This window comes from Rattus norvegicus, chromosome 2 (genome assembly GCF_036323735.1).
Source record: "Rattus norvegicus strain BN/NHsdMcwi chromosome 2, GRCr8, whole genome shotgun sequence".
Classification (NCBI taxonomy): Eukaryota; Metazoa; Chordata; class Mammalia; order Rodentia; family Muridae; genus Rattus; species Rattus norvegicus.
The window spans coordinates 216,334,940-216,349,087 of record NC_086020.1 but is presented as its reverse complement, the minus strand read 5'-3'; the positions used below and the strand labels follow the sequence as shown (position 1 = coordinate 216,349,087).

At 37.0% G+C, this 14,148-nt stretch overlaps 1 pseudogene; it reads right to left on the bottom strand.

Annotated features, from left to right (window-relative positions):
- Nucleotides 1–12,496: 12,496 nt before the first annotated feature.
- Nucleotides 12,497–12,836, bottom strand: Gypc-ps1 (glycophorin C, pseudogene 1; annotated as a pseudogene).
- Nucleotides 12,837–14,148: the final 1,312 nt, after the last annotated feature.

Genomic DNA, 14,148 nt, shown 5'->3' with positions numbered 1-14,148 from the left:
AGGAAATAAATGACAATGTTGAAGGAGAGATGCTACTTCTGTATCTAGAAATATTCATAAGGCATCCATACATCTGATTTTTGAAGCCTCTGAGAAATTTGCTAAGACTGGATTTTTCTTAAAATACAATAAATATGGTATTTTCGGTTAATAAGATGACTAATGTTCACCTTGACTGCTTACTTTCTACCTGACTGGTTTTCATTTCAGTTTGAATAATTTTAGATACGAGAAACTTGAAAGCTGGAGGCTTTTGTTATTAAAATTGGTGATTTTGTATTTGAAGGAAATATGTACATAAAGAAAGGCCAGGAAACACTAACTAATCAAACATTGGGTTTAATGGAAACTGTCAGATGGCAGAAGAGTGCACATGGGAGAAAATAAATGTATGCATAAATGCAGGCTCCAGGATTCACACCAGTATTTTCACACAATGGATATCACGCTGGATAGACACGGGCAGCCATGGTACTCACTCAGGCTTGCCTATTATTAGCTGGGGATGGCAGGTCTGTGACAGGTTCAGCCTGATCACAAGGCTCACATTTAAATATAAAGGCACATTTCAATTCTTCTGAGATGCAGTGTGGCAGCTGGAAGGCTGGGCTAGAACTACATGGTGAAGAAGATGCTGTGAAAATGAGACTCCTGGCAATTAATCACACACGTCAAGAACAGTCTCAGGAATCTGCTGCATTTGAAAATAAAGGACTCTGTGTGGCCCTGAAGGACAGGGATTCCAGGTCCTTCAATTAATGTTGACTGCTTATGGCTCTAAAAGGACAGGTTAAACAATGACATAGCAGTGGCATGAGTGTAAATTAATTCATGGCAGCTCAAATAAGAATGTGGATTTTTCTTGAAAATTAAAAAAAAAAACACTGAAGAGAGCAATGAACACCTTTTGCCATGTGATGACAAATAGTATATTTTTGTTCCTATTGGTGTTCTATTTGTTTTTTTCCAGTTGCTTTACCTCTGGAATAGTGGAGATCCACCAAGGCTCTACTGTGTCTCCCCATTGGCTTTGCTTTTCTGCTCCATTGCAATTTATCCTGCAGTCTCTCCAGTCCTGAAGTGACATGTTTGTAATGTTACTAAGTTTGTTTATGGCTAAATGGCTCTCCAGTCTTCTCCTACTTCTAGCTACCAGTTTCTGTGACTCTAATAGGTCTTTTTCATAAGTGAAAGTTTGGTGTGCTACATTGATAACATAGGTTTTGTTTTATGCCCACTAGTGAGATAAAGATAAAGCTATTTATTATGGTAGTCAACCTGTCCTTTGATTGGAGGAGGAAAGGTTTGCCTGGCCTGGCAAATGTGATCAAGATGTATGGGTAGGAAAATGGAAGGCCTTATGGGAAGAACTATTGATACTGTTTTCCAGAAGGGTTATGTTGTAGAACTCACTTCTAAGTACTTATTCTTATATTGATTGATTTGTCTTGATCTCAGCCTTGGACAGAGAAACTTTGTTTTGTACATGGTTGTGGCTAATTCAAAGGGTCAACACTATTCAAGACACCAAGAGTAAGTGACTGTGTATGGATGGAGCACTTGCATCACTTCTGTGTAAGTCACCACCCTCAAACCTCAGGAAATGTCATGGAAATGATGGAGAAATAATGTAAGCACCTGATGTTGGAGAGCAGCATTATGGAAGTCTTGCCTGTGACGTTACCATGGCTGTTACCCAAACAACATTAATCCTTAAATTGTTTCTGGTTAATATTTGCCCTCTCTCACATTCAAAACATACAAATCTATAGTAATCTGTAAAATGTACTTTGACTCAGCTATAAAAAAATTGAAAAATGAAGCATCACATGAAAACGGGCAGTGCACAAATATGTGGTGACTACTCACATGTATAGTGACAAACGTTTCCTTATAATAACAGGGGAAAGGATTTTTAATAATTATTGACATTCATATAAATATACATTTTAAGAAAAACAACCAATCAGGCCTTGTATTTCACAATATATTTGGAAATTAATTCCACATTGTAATAGACATTAATATAATGCCAGCATAAATCTTCTGGAATAAAACATACCTTAGAGTCATCAAGACTTTGGAATATAAACATTTTTAACAGTCAAAAAGACAATAATGGTCAACACATTATAAAAAGACAAGGTTGGGATGATTAAAAGGGATCACATAGATTTTCTGGAGTGCATACATTTGGGAGCCTTGTGCCACAATATATAAGACCATGCAGAAACCGACAAGCTGTAAAGCTACCTAAAATGTACCACAGAAGGCGTCATAAAGAGCAAAGAAAAGGATATCTCAATGTCAAAGATTCTTACCCATAGTAACCCAGGGAAACAAAACATCCAAACGAGAAATTATCAAAATGCAATCTTAGAAGGTTTGTTCTAAATAAAAGATACTCATGAATTAACGAGAATGTTTTTGTGAAATCATAAACTCATAAGGAAAGCGTTGGAGATTGACTGGTGACACCTATTACTGCAGAATGTCTATTTATGTCTTTAGTGACCTAGACCGTTTCCTCCCTGGTATACAAACATATGAATAGATGTTCATAGATGTGCTATGAATAAAAACAATAAGAATAATTAACACAGATAATCGTTTTGACAGTAAATGGATAGATAGCTTTCGGAATATAAAACTAAGTACTAAGACAGAACTAAAATTATGACACCTATGAAATACTAAGATACACCAGGAAATGCACTGTGTGTTTCTAGCTATTGATCCTAAGTTGTAGGTAGAATGAGTGCTTGAGAGATGATAAAATCCTATTTTGTGAAAATGTAGATTGCAGTAACAGCATGTATATTAGGAACACAAAGAGAACACTGAGTATTTTCATATATACTAAGAGAAAAAAAGAAAACAGAATATTTTCTATTGTTTGCATTTATTGATTTTTGTATAGAAACAGAATTTAGGACTTTGTAAACCCCAAATTATTCTGTATAATGGAATACACATGGAATTGCACAAAGCTATATTCAATTAAAAGGGGGATTTCTTACACAGAGAACATGATTGTTCTCCTAAAATCATTTCATCAATGGAGAATCAGAAAAAAACTATATTTTAGAGCTTTGCATTGAGGTTCTAAGATGACTGAAAACCTTAGCATATTTTAGTCCATTTTACACACTATAAAATTTGCAGAACTATAAGGATAAACTGTTATAAAAGGAAAGTAACATTTTATTTGGTATACTTCTAGAAGGAATGAAATGGTGTATGAGGTGAGACTCAGTAATACAGTGCTTGGCTCGCAGGCTGAAGCCCTGGGTTCAAAAGTCAGCAACACATAGCACTGTGCACAGTGGTGGTCCGAACCTCGACTGTTAGTAATGGGTAGATGGAGGCAGGAGAATCAGGCGTCCAAGGTCATCCTAGGCTATACAGTACATTTGAGCCTTTCAAAAACAATTAAAAATAAAGGGAAAAGGGCAATGAAAATATTATATGCATGTATGTACGCACACAATTCCATAAATACTACTACAAAAAGTCTAAAAGAATACTGTGTAGTTTAAAAGTGCAGATCTTAAATATGTACTCATTGTTTTACAACCAGTTCGTTATACATGTGATGGAAGAACAAACATCCGAACTCTTAAGATTTCATATGGATTTCATTTCGTTTTACATCAGTAGACATAACTTATTTATTGTTCTTTTTTTAGTTTATTCCCCTCCCAGCCCACCCCTGACTGTTCCACATCTCATACCCTGCCCCCAGTCCATTATAATCCATTATAACCCTGTGAACAAATACACATTTGTGTAAGCACACACAGACAGTCACTAGTGAATGATACCAAAGTCCTCTTATCTTGGGCAATTAAGTAATTAAAATGAAAATTTCTACAAACTTGAAAAAGATTGTCAATAAAAGACACCATTCTGAAGAAGATTGGTGGAGAGTAGAAATTTGTGGGAAAGGTAAAGTAGCTGGTGGTAGCATTCTATGCACACGGAAGGGAGTGTTGTTTTAGTGCTAAAGTACAAGGGTAGCTTTGCCTCACAGAAGACTTGGAGCCACAACCAACTTGTACAGTAAATCACTTCAGAGGAGGATGGTTTCTACAACAGGAGGTTAGACAATAGGCTTGAACTCCACATAGATCCTTAAAGGAGCTCTGTTCATCTGTAAGATATAGATTTAATTCCTTTTACATGTACGTTTGAGCAGTTGTTGTGCTCTACTTCATGACTGAGAGCCACTCATCTATGAGGTCAAGACTACGATGTAAAGTAATATGCATTAAAGAACTTTTATCTAATTTAATGTGACAGACTTTGAATGGCAAAGAAATATTTATAGCAAGAGAGATATAGAGAAATACTTTCATGCAGACTGGGCAGCATTTGCTGACAGACGAGTTTTGGAGATGTGATCCTTAAGCAGAATGAAATGTAAAGTAATTAAGAATCATTTGTAGATTTTGACTGTGTGACTTAATTGTATGCATATTACTTTAATTTATGTAAAGAAAATATGGTGACACAGGACTTTGTGAAAGGACAGTCCAATTTAAATGTGATTAATAATTAAAGTTGTTATATATAGATAAGTCCAGTTTACTGTTGCATAAATCAATTGAGACCTTGAGGTCTGGATACGAGATCTACCTCAGGGAATTGTGAGATAAAGGTATTATATAAAAGCTTTAAAACATGTGAAGTGACATAAAGCGAAGCTGTAAAGAGAAAGCATCGCCTTCCAGCTCTAAGTCAAACTTTCCAATGTTTACTGCCTGGGAAAGAGGCAGAGAAGTAGCAACCGAAGAAGCACGAGAAAAATCATGTTTTCTTATGAACATAAGGGGCAGAAGTTTCCCAAGAAGGACGATAGCCAAGCTGGAAATCTTATTGAATGGAAATTTAAAATAAGAGTTAGCCAAGTTCATTGTACTTGTCTGAGGCTTTTGACAAATATATTTTCAAGGGGTGCGTTTGGGGTAAAGCACCATGCAAAGTGTTATTTCCATAATGTTTCATATATGGTAAATTTAAGACTTGAGGGGTGGAGGGGCTGTTATTAAAGCACCGTCAATCTGGATAAAAGAGTTAAAGATTCATTCAATATCTGTATCAGTGGCACATAAGTAATGAACTGTGATACAAACAGTAAAAGAAAAGGTCATGAATTTGAAGAAAAGTAGGGCTGGATATTTTGGAGGGTTTGGAAGGGTAAAGGGAAGCAGAAGTGTTGTAACTAAATAACAATCTGTAAAATAATGAATAAAAATCATATGCCACAAAGTGGACTGTAATACAGAAAAACAAAAAAAAAACCCAAAACAAAAAACAAAAAGCGAAAAAATAAAAAACAAAAATTTAGGGGGGATAAAGTGATGACAAAGTTGTCCCAGGCTAGTTATTATTCACACCTAGATAAGACTGATAATGACTTTCCTCCTCTGACGTCAACACAGCACCATGCAAGCTAGTCAATAGAAATAAAGTTTAAAGGTTAGTACTACCTTATTGTCTCTGTGTCTGTGACTCAAGTACGGGATACCTCTGCAACAGAATATTAAAATTACATACTTGAGGATAAAAAAGAACATTTTAAAGGAGCAAACCATAAATACTAAGACGTTAATACTTAATCTAAGACATTAAGAAAACCTGACATATCGGGGAGATAACTGTTTTGACAATTACGTGACTTGTGACTTGACATTGTGATCATGTGAACGTAATAAAAATACAGTGTGATTGCAGGACTATATGGTTCATTGCCCATTAGTACAGTCATCTTTCCATAAAATTTATATCAAAAAGTTAGCAACCAAGATTAGCCAAAAGCTTCCTAAAATATAATATAGAAAGATGGGTTCTAGCAGATACCTAGGGAGAAAAAAAGTGATGTAAATCTCAATCAAGAGAGTTATCACAAATGGAAGAAAATCGGATGAAGGGGGAGCTTTGATGCAGAGAAGAAGAATTAACCGAACCCATATTTATAAAGAAAGAGCTCTTCTGTCTGCCCCAAGCTCCCATAGGTGTTCCCCGTGAACCCTAAGCCATGTGTGCCAGTGAATAAGATAAGCTAATTTACCTGTCCTTCCTCTCCTCCAAACCTAACCTCCCAGTCTCACTCCGAGCTGTGCTGCTTAATACCTGCTGTGGCTCCCCACTCCCTCAGTCCCCCTCTCCAGCAAACCACCTATGGTGACCTTTCCTTATTCTCCATTTTCTGCCCCAATTCCCAGCAGACTAGGCAGATGCTGGTGGGACAGACTGCTCTCTTCCCTCTTCCCTTTTCCTAGTCCCAAAACAGAGAAAAACATTCTATCAGGAACCTCCAGTGACCACATCTGGCAGAGTTTAAGAACAGTTCCCTACCAGGCAACCCACAGGTGCCATACTCTCCTAAGAACTGGAGAAGGCAACGGGCAACAGAAAACGAGTAAAAGGTCCATGTACCCAAGAAAGACAAGACCACATATGAACATTTAGATTTAACCATCTTTCAGAAACCAGGTGCTTATTTGCTAAGTAAAAACAATGTTAATATCATCCAGGACAATATGTCTAGAGTCCAGCAACCAGCAATCATAATTACATAGGCGTTAGAAATCCCAACATGGCTGAACTGTAACCTGGGAACCTAAAGCAGGCTTTATAAAATGAAAAAAATCCTTAAAGAAATCTATGAAAACATAAATGTGCAGTAGAAGGAAATAAAACAGTTCAAGATTAAAATGGAAATAGAATATACAAATTTAAAAAACTGAGGGAAATCGGAAAATGAAAAATTTTAAATGTAAACTGCAGCATCTGAGGCAAGCCTGTGCAAGCCTGTGCAAGCCTGTGCAAGCCTGTGCAAGCCTGTGCAAGCCTGTGCAAGCCTGCGTACCAGCAGAATACAAAAGACAGAAAGGAAAATCTTAGGGAGGAGAGAGGAGAAAGAAGAAATAAATCTCTTGGTTAAAGAAAGTGTTAAATCTTAAATATCCCATCAATCCAGTTGCAAAACAACTAGGAAATCTGAGACAATAAAACAACCCAAATTCAAATAATAGGAATGGATGGAGGAGAAAATACAGAAAATATTTTCCCCAAAATATTTTCCAGGGGAAAAATGTCTCCAACCTAAAGAAGATGCTGCATATGAAGGTACAAGAAGCATACATAACACCACATAGATTGAATAAGAAACACTAAAATATTCAGAACAAAGGAAATATCAAAAGATGCAAGGGAAATAGACCAAGTAACATATAAAGATAGACTTGTTAGAATAGTATCTGACTCCTCAATGGAGACTACAAAGCAAACAGGGCCTGAGCACATGTTCCACAAACTCCAAGAGGCCAACGATATCTCCCGAATACAATAGTAGAAAAAAGATACTTTAAAATAAAACCAAATTTATGCACTGCCTATCTACAAATCTTACCATAGAGAAGGAATAGAAGAAAAATTTAAACCTGAAGTGGTTAATCACATCCAACAAAAATGATTACAGGCAAATCAAATCAAAAAGGAAAATAATATATATATATAATCAAAATAACATGAATAAGAAAACATTGCTCATTGATATTTGTAATCAATGGTCTCAATCCAACATGCAATGACATGATACAAACTAGTATATGAATATAACAAATAATATCTATTCTTCTGCTGTTTCCAAGAAGAATATCTTAACATCAAGGATAAACGTCACCCCAGGTTAAAAGATAAACATCACTGCAGGTTAAAAGGATGGAAACAGATATTCCACGCAAAAGGGCCTGAGAGCCAGTTTAGATATTTTAATATTTGGCCAAAATAGAATTCAAACAAAAACTAATCAGAAGAGATTACGAAAAAGGACCCTATATGTTCATCAAAGGAAAAAGCTACCATAAAGATCTTTCAATTCTTAATGTCTATGCCCAAACACAATACACCCAAGTTTATAAAAGAAATATTATGACACTGTAAATCACATATTGACCCTCACATACTGATAGTTGGTGACTTCAATAGCCAATTGTTACTAATAAACATGTCATACAGAAAAAAAAGTAAGCAAAGAAATTTTGAAGCTAACCTATGTTATATGGCAAATGGATGTTTCAACCAAAATACAAAAGAATATAGTTTCTCAGCAGCTCATGAAACTTTCACCAAAATTGAACACATACTAGCATACATGAAAGGAAAAGAGAAGAGCCCAGAGCCAAATGGATTTAGCACAGAAGTGTACCCAACTTTCGATGAAGAGTTTATGCTAATATTCCTCAAATTATTTCACAACATAAAAACAGATGGAACATTGCCCAATTTATTTTATGAGGCCACAGTTGCCCAGATACCTAAGACATAGAAAGACCCAACATTGGAAGAGAATTACAGACCAGTCTCCCAATTTAAAGCAAGCCCATATAAAACATCAACATACATGGAGAGATAGTTTAAAGAGTTCTTCTGAAGTAAAGAAAAAAGGAATAAGACAAGATTTTTGTGTCTATACATATCTATTCAATACAGTACTTGAGATCTTAGCAAGAGAAATATGACAACTGAAGGATGTATATGAGACACAAATTGGCAAGGAAGAAGTCAAATTATCCTTAGTTGTAGATAATAAGATAGGATATGTAAATAATCCCACATTTTCCAATGAGAAAATTCTGTAGTTGACAAGTACTTTCTACAAATTAACAGGATAGAAAATTAACTCACAAAAATTAATAATCCTCTTATATAAGATGACAACTAGACTGAGTTAAGAATTAGAGAAACAATACCTTTCACAATAGCCTCAGAAATATAAAATATCTTTCGATAACTCTAACCAAGAAAGTGAAAGGCATGTTTGATAAAAATCTTCAGATGTTTAAGAAGAAATTGAAGAAGATATCAGAAAATGGAAAGACCTCCCATGCTCATGGATCAGTCGGATTAATATAATAAAAATGACCATCCTACCAAAAGCGATTAACAGATTCAATGAAATTCCTATCATAATTCCCACACAATTCTTCTCAGATCTTGAAAGGACAACTTTCAGCTTCATATTGAAACATACAAACACATACACCAAAACAAACAAACAAACAAAAAGATGATACTGATAACAATCCTGAATAATATTAGAACTACTCAGGGTATCTCTACCTCTGATTTCAACCTGTTTAACAAACCTTTAGGAATAAAAAGGGCATTATATTAGCATAATCACTGACACACTTTTTTCAACAGAATAGAATTAAAGTCACAGACATGAATCCTAGACCTATGGGTACCTGATTTTGTATAAAGAAGCTAGAAATACAAAACGGAAATAATACATTGTCTTCAACAAACAGTGCTGGCCAAACTGGATAGTTTCATGTACAAAAATCCAAAAATCATGTTGGATAACATTCAAATCCAGATAGATCAAAGACCTCAACCTAAAACCAGGTACATTAAACCCAATAAAAGAGAAACTAGGGAATAGCCTTGAACTCATTGGCACAGGAAGTGTCTTTCTGAACAGAACACTATTAGCACAGGCACTAAGATCAGCAATTAATAAATAGAATCTCATGAAAGTGAAATTTTCCATTTACAAAAGATACCATAATTCAGGCAAATTGGCAACCTACAAAATTGGAGGACTTTTTTTTTTTTGCCAACTATATATCCAATAGAGGGCTAATATTCAAGATATATAAAGTACTCAAAAATACGAATATAAAAGAAGACTATTTAAAAATGAGATACAGATCTAAACATAGAATTAAAAATGATGAAATTCAAATGGTTGAGAAACACATTTTAAAATATGTCAAAATCCTTAGTCATTAGGGTAATGCAAATCAAAAGTACCATTTTCAGAATATTAATTTTATTTAATAAATAAATAAGGGAAACCCTCATCCTTTGTTGATGGGAGAGCAAAGTTATAGAGTCACTATGGAAATCAATATATTGGTTCCTCAGGATAAATGAGAAACAATTTACCTCGAGGTGTAACTATCCCACTCTTAAGTATATATTCATAGTGTCTATCCTTCATCCTGCCACAGAGACACTTGCTCAATCATGTTCTTGGTTGTTCTATTTATAATAGACATTGGAAAACTCCTAGATGTTCTTCAACAGAAGAATGGATGAAGAAAATGTGATACAGTTATATAATAAAATATTAATCACTCATTAAGATATAAGTTATAAAATAATAAAATTCAAAGGTAAATGTAAGGAACATAAAAAAAATCATCCTTAATGAGGTAATCCAGAACCAGGTAGAAAATCATGGTGTGTATTCTCTTACATGTAGATGTTAGCTGTTGAGTCAATGATTAATCAGAAAAGTTACACAACTTTTATAGAGCAGAAGATTAGTGGGAAGATATCTCTCAGGAAAAGGAAATAGAATAGATATTTATGGATTGAAGGAGTTGATAGACATCGGTTGAGGATGGAGAGGAATCAGAGGAAAATGGAAGGGATACAGAAAGACTTAAGGCCCATTTTTTGGTCGTATGTAAACCTACTATAGAAGAACTTCCTACAAATACACTTAGAGAAGGGACATAAATGAAATTGAGAAATAATGGGAGATAGTATCCCATTTGGAAATCTCTTCATCAAATGAAGCTCCCAACACTGGGAATGGCTTACATCTATTTGAGTTGTTGGCCACCGGGTTCTTAGGGGAACACTTCAATAGCACAAACTGTTGCCAAAACCATAGGATGCTCTTCACAGACAGCAAGACCTTTCACTGAAGACAACAGCTACAATTCACTGAACACGGAGAGGTTGAATTGGTACCTGTCTTATTAGGGTTTCTATTGTGAATAGGCACCAGGATCGCAACAAGTCCTATAAATCAAAATACTTAATTGGGGTTGGCTTCGAGTTTTGGAAGTTTTTTTTCATAGTTTCAAGATTCTTTTATTTCAGCATATAGTCCTAATTATACCACCGAGCTGTTAGCTACTGCAGTTAATCTCTTACTGTGCCTAATTTATAAACTAAATTTTAACATAAGTATGTGCAGAAAAGCCAAATACAAGGGGGTTCAATACTGCCTTGGGTTTCAAGCATCCACTAGGGTTTCAGATAAGGTCTCTCTAGATTAATGGGTATCAACTGAAGCCAGCCTCTTACTTCATAGATGAGAACATAGACATCCTCCAATCTGGCACTTGACCATTATTATACCTTGTTATAACTGAATTGATGCGTCTCTTCCCTACGACATTCCGAGGAATCAAAGCTCCTTTGGCTGGTGGCCATACTTGACTGAGCTTGTATCCTCATTAGTCATTAGTCTCCCAGGGATCATGATGTGGCTCCTTTTTTTGCTGGTTGCTTGTGGAGATAGTACAGCTGGGGGGGGAGGGCAATGGGCTCCCGAGAGGTGGGTGGTCTTTAAATGCAGCAATGCTGGACTGCAGGACTGCTGGAAATCTTACCTGGAAGGGGTTGGCTGATTAGTTGATTTTCACCTTCTCATTAATTTTAAATTAGTGACTTCTCAGGAGGCTTTTAGAAAAGGTGGCGCAAAGACGAATTCTTATTGGCCAACCTAGGCAAGCCGTGTACCCAGTGTCCTAGTGACCCTGGAATACAGTGAACGCCTAGCATCTGATGTTTCTGTTTCTGCCCACAATGCTGGGAGTTAGGAACCTGAGGTAACACAGTTTATCATCATTTTCACTTGAAAAATGCCAACCTTAAAGCTGGAGACATCAAATATGTGGCTTAAGGCCTTAAGACGAATAAAGAGAAGCTAAGAGCCAAACTCAGGTCTGGGGATCTGCAGTCTGTTCTAACACGGAGGCATTTTCACAGGACTCTGGCATGATGGACTTCTCTCATAGTTTTTTAAAACAATTCTCATTTTAAAAATTGTTTATCAAGAAACCAGTGCTTCTTCGCCTGTCCTGGTTACTGTGTATCCCTCTTCTTTTAACAGAACTAGACAATCTTTGCCCTGTGCACAGAGGTGCAATGCTATACCAGAGAAAAGCCAAAATGGATGGCATTTACGTTTCCCAGACACTTAAGAGTTATGCCATGTAATACGGAATGCTCAGTTTCATCTCAAACTTATTTGTAATCATGTTGAGCTGCATTGATGGGAGATGAAGGTCCCTTTTAGCTCTGGCACCTGCTGGTCTTCTCAAATGTCAATGACTGACACTTGGTGCCTTTATCTCCAGGCAGCTTCCAAATGTCCAGCTTCTATACAACCGGCTTTCAGGTCCAAACCACCTCATACACACTGAGGAGGACTTTCATGCCGGTGAGATGACACCTGCATTGCCCAGGGAGATCTGTTTATCCAGATGTCCTCTCTTCCTTGTGGAGCCAATGCCACCGGGTGGCCACTGAGTGCCTGGAAGAGGTACTCTGCGCCCTGATTCCTCCCATCTGGATCGTTCTCCTGACAGGGACTCAGTGTTCTGCAGTTAGAGTCTTAGGGTGCCCTTGAGGGTTTCCCGGTGCTTCTAATGGTGGCACACACGGGGGGATATTTTCTCTCCTACAGACAGAAGCATCTTGCAGAAATGTCAAGTCTGCTACCCTTCGGTAGTGGTAGTGCTGGTATCCCTGGCATCCTGGTGTCCCTGGCATCCTGGAGGGCAGGGGCACTTTGCAGGACTGCATTGGCACTCTCTGCAAACTCTGCTTTTGGCCTCATTGGTGTGGTAGGTGCCCTTGTGCCTGTACAGGTATCGAAGCATGAGAAAGAGAAGGCAGACCAAGAACAAGGCCACAGCAGTGATCTCAGCTGCAATGGTGGCAATCTCCATAATGCTGCAGGATATCATTGGGTTAGGCTTGAGGCGCTCAGGAGATGGTTTGCTGACAGGGATGCTCATTGCCATGTCGAGTTTTGGAAGTTGAATCTGTAATCACTTGGCTGAGAAAGAGCTGCCAGTTCTATATCTAGATCCACAGGCAGAAAGTGAATAAGCCAGTAAGCCTAGCTTGAGCTTCTGAGACCTCATAGCCCACTCCAAGTGACCCCTTTCTTCAACACTGTCACATCTACTCCAGTAAACCCACAGCTATGCTATTTCCTATGGGCCTGTGAGGATCATTTTTTTCAAACCACCACAATAGCTACTTAGAGCTTTCACTCCTAGGAACTAGTGATCATGGTACTGGAAGGTATTCTGTAATCTACCAAAGGCGGGGGTGGGGGACATCATTCCAGGGACAAAATTTTTAGTCTGCAATGGTGTCTAGCCTGCAAGATATGCTAGTGTAATGTAGCTCAGAGTTTTGGCAGTAACAGTAAATCTGACTTGGCTTAAAGGCTATTCCATGAGTTGGAACTGATACTCACTGCTGTTTGTTGACCAAAACCAAGAGACCAGATCGTTCAGGAACCTCAGGAAAAAAAAAACCAAATACTACAGTTTTACTAGAGGAACACAGCAATAAATTCACTCTTCATGACCTTCTAGTCCCACTTTTGTGATGCTGGGGCAATTTGATTTTTTTTAACCAATTACCTAAAATTCTATTGTACTCATAGAGGAGTTCCTTGTTCAGCAATCATCACAGAAGCTTCCTCCTGCAGTGGAAAGTAAGAAATACAAAGACACTCACAGCCAGACAACAAGCAGAGAGTGAGAGACCTTGGAACACTCAACCTTAAATTCGATATCCCCATCAACTATCTCCTTCAATGGCTTTGGGCACCCAAACATTAAGAAAACAGATGAAAAGGAAAAAAATAAGGCAAACTGACTGCGAAACACAAATTATTCCACATATAACAATGTGATCAACCAATAATAACAAAATATTGATTGTGTTGGTTTTGCAGAAGGAAATAGAAAATTGTACCTCATCACATATAAGGAATTACTTTATGCTTGTAACCCCACTTTTGTGAGGTTGGGAATATTTGGTGTGTTGTAAGCAACACAATATTTTGATTCTAATTACAGGCACAGGAATTTGAAGATTCTCCTTCTAATAGTTATGAAGGCAAAATTAGAGACATTAACAGAAATAACAAAACCTCTTTTGGCAAAGGCCGATAGTCCGTATTGTACTTGACTCCTCCTCTTGCTGTAGTAAGGACTGGGTAAGCAAAGTGAGGATTGACCTGTGACTCTTACAGATTTAGAGAAAAAAAATAAGTATAATATTAAACACAATAGAAACTTAACATTGGAT